This window comes from Atta cephalotes (genome assembly GCF_000143395.1).
Source record: "Atta cephalotes unplaced genomic scaffold scaffold00002, whole genome shotgun sequence".
In the NCBI taxonomy this organism is placed as follows: Eukaryota; Metazoa; Arthropoda; class Insecta; order Hymenoptera; family Formicidae; genus Atta; species Atta cephalotes.
This window is the reverse complement of record NW_012130066.1, coordinates 12,187,042-12,193,848: the sequence shown is the minus strand read 5'-3', so window position 1 is coordinate 12,193,848 and position 6,807 is coordinate 12,187,042. Positions and strand designations below refer to the sequence as shown.

The window sequence follows — 6,807 nt, the reverse complement described above, 5'->3', positions numbered from 1 at the left end:
CGCGCGCGCGCGCGCGCGCGTGTGTGTGTGTGTGTGTGTGTGTGTGTGTGTGTGTGTGTGTGTGTGTGTGTGTGTGTGTGTGTGTGTATGTCATTTCTTGTTGAAGCTTCTTGTTGAAATTTATTAGCATTTTACAGAAACAAAAATCTTTTATAAATAAAATTAATATTTCCTGTAATTAAAAAAATAATTAAATATTATAAGATAAATGTACAAGAAAAAAAGAACTAAATTAATATATATTTATATGGAATAAATTTAAAAACTGTATATAACTAATGTCACGGATTTATCGTTGTATTTGTATAAAATTTGTTATTGATCGCAATAATGAGACAGAACTATATTTTGCAGTAATTTAATTTTAATTCTATTGTAACAATGAATGATTGTTGTTATTAAACAATTTGGTATTATGGTAGTTAATATAGACTGTGTAAGAGCGTTCGAAGAAATAATATATTTATTTTTTAACAATTTTGGTTGATCAACAATGTTGGTCTCTTATAAAAAGAATTCATAACGTTTTTAACATTAAAGGTACATGAGTAACGAATTCTTCAAGATAATTTAGATTTCGGTAGCGAACGTTTGGAAACATTGAAACATATTATTCGCATTTATATATTTAGCATTATATACTTACTCATATATTTAGAATTTTTTTTTATTACGATTTGAAGATACATCATCTGTAATATATTTAATATGAAATTTATTAATGTTAAAATATAGACGTAACAAATCTTAGAATTAAATGAAAGAAACTCAGACTCAACTCGCGTTGAGAGATGTCATATAACCGGTTTTTTGCATTTAATAATAAAAAATTACATTATAGCTTGCGTATTTATAAAGCATTAATTTAAAAAATCTTTAATACAATATTGTAAGTAAATCTTCATTTTTTTGTCTACTTACATTCAGTAAGCGTGACAATATTCAATAACAGGGATATGTGTGTCTCTGGAATCGATTTAAAATCTCTTTAAAATATTGTTAAACGCAATGACATAAGGAAAACACACTTTCTTAATGCATGCCTAATTTGATTGTTTGTTCAACAAGGATTTATCGTTGGAAGGAAATTTATCGTGAAGGAAGAAATAGAAGTTGAGAAACGGAGTTATTTTCTCATTACATTTTTACATGTCTCATATCATGGAATTTCTTGACAAAATCCGAAAAGGACTGCGCTTTCTGACTGAATGCTTGTTATCATGGATTGCATGAAGAATGATTCCGTACAACAGGTGAAATGCTTGATTACAATAGCTATAATTGATGTGAAAGAGAATGATGACAATAAGGCTCTCGTATACGTTAAAGGATTTAAAAAACGCGAATGGCTGAGATCCTGGATGCTGATTATGAAGATAGATTACGAAGGTAGATTCTTTATGTAATCTGGATATTACTAATACTGATGTAGAAAACATGTTAAGCATTATGCGTTACAGAATGTATTTAAAATATTCAACTGATGATCGCAATACTAGGAAAAAATGTATCAAGTTTAAAAATAAAGTATAAGATTTTTTTTAAATATGTTTTTCTTCTTTTCCCGAAATTCATTTTTGAAAAGAAAATAGGAGCAGATAGATTTTATTATCGTTGGCGCCTTTAGATAAAAAAGTTTCGATATCGTTAATATTTATTGTTATAATATGTGTCAATTTGGTATCCTTCGACCACGTCATAACTATTTTTCAATGTATAATATAAAAAAAAATATCCTCTCCATTTTAGGTATAAAAAAAATATGGAAGGGAACATTGTTTAAAAGAAGAACTCCTGGCAACGTTACCGCATCGTTCAAAGAGCTCCAAAAGAGTTCACACTATTAGCTATTACTAATTATAAGTTCTCCGAGAAAAAATCTCAAGCCATGAACTGTTACGTTCCAATTTAATAGGATGTTGTACGTACAAGAGACAGTAAGTTTATTTAATTTTATGAAATATTTGCTTATAACGTTATACATTATTCATTTTTGCTTATACGTTATTCATTTTTGTAAGATCTATTTACATTTTCTTTTTTATTTACGTTTTCTTTCTTTTTCACAGTGCATTTTCTCAAACATCGTCAGTACATCTTCGAAATCTCACTATATGCCTCATATTTTGATGAGGAAATATGCATCGACTGTACAAGTTCTTGGTCATTGGGATCGTTGTGAGATCTATATCTCATGTGCAAATTGCGATTAGTGATAATCGAGGCAACCGCATGTTCATACCTCATGCATGTGGAAGACGTTAAGAGGCGTGCAGATATCGAGCGATTAATGCAGTCCTATTATCATTACCGATTCAAGATCTAAATATGGAACTTTTTAAAATATATGATATGAATAACGTGAAGTTAATGGTACACTAAATGTTTGTACATGAAATTAACAACTATTTCCTTATTTGAGCTTGAGCAGTATTGAAATGTGTTGAATATGTATTCTATAAACTGAGTCAATATTCGCATGGTGTTAGTAAAAAATTCGAATATTTTGTGTAATTTTAAAAACAAAATTGTATTATTAATAAAAGCGATGTTGCAAACACTTTGTACAAAATTTACGATAAAAATTCTATTATAGAATGTGAACTAATAGTCAATGGTTTAGATTATATTATACATACTATATTACATGATAAATAAATGTATGTTAAAAAATATATTCTTTTCTTCTAAAATTATTTCATCTCTAGTCTCTTCGCCACTTCTTCTTCATATCTTCATAGTAAAAGTTAAATTAATCAATAAGAAAGCTCGCTTGACCATTTATATTATATTGATAAAAAAAATATTATCATAATTAGTATTACTAAGTTAGTATTACTAAGTTATATTATTAAAAATTATATTATTAAAAATAATATTATAAAAATATTATAATATAATTAGTTTCTAAATCGTAAAATCATCAATACCATATCTCATTAAAATCATAAATACCATATCTATTTAATTAAATCATGTGCAAGAAAAAAAGACAACATAGGAGAGCGAAATAATAAGGACTGCAACATATGAAACAGAGAGAACTGCGTCAGGCAATGAGGAGAGAGAAGACAATAGGTTAAAGAAAGAACGCAATGGGTAAGAGGGAGAAGTAACGGATCCTTTCCTCTCTACCATCCCGGTGACACGCTTCCTAACGTCTGTGAGACACTTCCCCCTCCTTGACTCACACATTACACACACACACACACACACATACACACACACACGCGCGCGCGCGCGCGCGCGCTCGCGCGGTAACTATAATAATAAAAAATTTTTTAATTATTTATTATACAATGAGCGCTGTGCCCATATAGCGTTGAATTTATACTGAAGGACTTCGAATTTCGCTCTAAAATTTTAAGGACATATTTTTAAAGAATTGTATTATCGATTTATGAAAAAAAAAATCTACTTTTTTGACCCTCTAATGTAGGAGACTCCTTTAAGTGACTCGCAATTTTTCTCGACTTAAAAATTAGCCAATACAAATTCCAAGATATATTAATAAGATAAATCGGGGGAAGATGGCACAAGAGGGAAAATAACTTTAATTATGTTTTTGTCATAGAACATACATTAGCCATTTTGACTGCGTAGAAGTATATAGTAGAAATATGTAAACAAAGCGCAATTATCAAAAAGTTCATGCTAATTGACATTAAAAAATGTTTAACAAAGTATGGAAAGGTAGGTCATGAAATATGCTCTTTATAATACATATTTGGTACTCTAATAACTAAGATTTGTGCTTCGATGCTTATTGTAAAATCGAACAAATGATATATGGTTTTGATCGGTAATCATGTTACTATAGATTATAATTTGTAATATTCTTATATATGCGTAAAAGTTGCAATTGAATATTTCTCTTACACTTGGGAATAAAATGACAGTAAATACCAAACACGATTGTTCTTGCTTGAAAAGTCATTAAAATTTTATGTTTTAAAATTTTGGATGCTTTATATAATTTGAAATATTTTAAGTTATTGAAATGTTGAAGGGAATGCTGGAGTGACATTGAACTTGGTCGATGTCGATAGTACAGATTTTTAAAATTCTAAATAAAAAAAGTCGATAATAGTGACATCTTTAATTCATTTCTTATATTATCGTTTTATCTCACTCAAACGCGTACATGTGTCCTTATCTAACATATTGCAACGTCATTTCTTTGCAAGATGCATTATACCTACTGCTAAATGCAATTATTGATTTGTTTACCTTTCCGAGTCTTCACACAGAGTTCGTATACACATCATTTGCAGATCGATATAAATCTTTCTTTTTAACCTTTTTATTTTAATTTCATAAACTCAGTATCGTTTGTACATGTAAAGTGCTGGTGCAAAACTACTGTTGTTTTGTCCATACAAGTTATAAAACTTTTATATTAAAGAAACATCTACATCAGGTGATAGTTCTACGAGTTAAAAAAATGTAAATTTTTAACTTTTTTTCGAATTTAGTATAAAGTTCACTGCAGCACCATCAAATTTTACGTTTCTACTTTAATCCTGTAAAAGGATTTTTTACTCCATTCAGTAAATTCGGAGATTTATATCGATCTGCAAAGTCTCGATAATTTGATCACTTCAACATCTCTTTAAATGAATAAAAGTATTGTCCAATTTACTTCTTAAATAATTTTCTTTTATATTTCTTTTATATTATGTTTTATCATACTTTTGTATGTTTTTATAGCTTAAATTCTTGATTATGGACTGTAAATAAATAAAATATGCAAGTTTATATTGTATTACATTATTTAATTGTTTGTAACATCTTCTCCCATAAGAGGCTTCTTATCCATATACACTCATTCCCAAAAATAACGGTACACTAAAAGTTTGGGAAAATTTTACCAAATTTTAAATGATCATAACTTGATAGACAATGAACATAAAAATATGTTTAAAAATCCAAAATGAAATTTAAAATGTCTACTACTTTAAAAATATTTGAATGAGAATTGTACAGAATTATTTTCAAAATAGCGGATGACAAAGTGAGAAAATGCAAAATTGGTAATCAAAAGTCCATGTTTACGATGATGCATGATGTGAATTAGATATCACAGCAACGGGACAATACATACGTGAAAGAAGACTATAGAATTTTATCTTTAAATCACTTTTTAATCAAGTTCGATATAATTTTTCGTTAAGTTGTTCTGAATTTAAGATACTGCTGTCATTAGCTCAACTTGATGATTGTAATTTTTTCTAATATGAACTATATGGAGTTTGATTCGGAACGTCATCGTGTATGTGTGTATATGTATGTGTACATATATGCGCGCGCGCGCGCGCGCGCGCGCGTGTGTGTGTGTGTGTGTGTGTGTGTGTGTGTGTGTTAATGTTAAGAACGTTCTCCGAAAAATCCATTTTCTTAGATTTTTCTGAAACTTACAGAAAAAGCTTGTTTTAGTGTCCTGAACATATATGCTTTAAAACTCAATACTCGGAGCGAGATTAAAAATCGAAGTATTCCACTTCAACGTTGAAATGTTTAGATAGGATCCCTATCTAAAGCTTATTTAAAAGTGTTCTTTTTATTTATTGTAAAAAAAGATTTTCTTAATAATTTTATGGAACAATGGGATATAAAACTTGATATCATAAGGAATAATATGAAATTTGAATATGACTTCTGGTATTTGTTTTTAAGAAATCATTGAGCAAAGTAACTCCGCTATTTTTTCGACCGGCGGCAGTAGCGAAGGGAGACATTGACTTGGCAACATCATATATGTTCAATATGCGGTGCGCGAAAAACAGAAAGCTCATACTTTCAGAAAATTTGATTGAGTAACATGGAATTTTTACAATTAATTAATAATATCAGCATGTTAATTATTAAACAATTATTAAACAATAATGACACTGTCCTTCTGCCAATGTACTGAAATGAGATGATTACATGCAATATCTCACAGTTAAAACTCTAGCATTTTCTCGCATCTTTCTTTTTAAAGAAACGGCCGCTTTTATTCCGAGGATTCGACATTGTTTACGATGTTTATAACCTCATTAATTCAACACACAAATATCATAAAACTTATAGTAAATGGAGCCAGAATAGTCTATCTAAGCAATGAGTAGAAGGTGTGAGCAATATCTGAGAGACAGAAGATGTATGTTTCTGTAGTATTTCTATCCTGCTCAGCGATTTTTCTTTTTTCTGCGCATGTGTCAAGTGAGGCGCGATCGCGAATTCTCTTTTTAATTTACTGTCATTGAGCAGGATAGAAAGATATTCACAGCTCGACGGCTGTATTCCTCTTCCATTTACTATAAGTTCTATGACGAGTATAAAGAATGTAGGAGCAAAAAAAACGCGAAGCAAGAATGTAGTGTTGCCACTCCACACGGAGTGATACAGTGAGATCATTTTTGCGCTTCTGCGCATAAGGGATAGAACGAAAGAGCGGAGTGGTACTCAACTAATATTTTCTGTATGGGGCGACTGCGTGGATGTGAGTAAACTTTAGATTGAGCACAATTGCAGTCGGCGAACGTAAGGTGTATGCGTGTGCATGTCGTGTGCGCGCGCGTCCTTATTAATCTTGAAAATACGGAGCTTTATAAAACGTTGACAACCATTCGAAGATGATTTTTTTAAGAGTTATTTTTTAAGAGTTTATATATTTTCAAATTTTATAAGAATGCTTACAGAACACCCATTGGGTTTTAAATATTTTCAGAACGCTTATAAAATGCAGTATGTGTGTGTGTGTGTGTGTGTGTGTGTGTGTGTGTGTGTGTGTGTGTGTGTGTGTGTATATATATATATATATAT

The 6,807-nt window shown here is 30.1% G+C and overlaps 1 protein-coding gene across 1 annotated transcript in view; it reads right to left on the bottom strand.

Annotated features, from left to right (window-relative positions):
• LOC105622176 (glutamate-gated chloride channel) overlaps positions 1–6,807 on the bottom strand; it is a 419,590-nt gene that overhangs the window by 294,371 nt on the left and 118,412 nt on the right. The window lies entirely within an intron of this gene.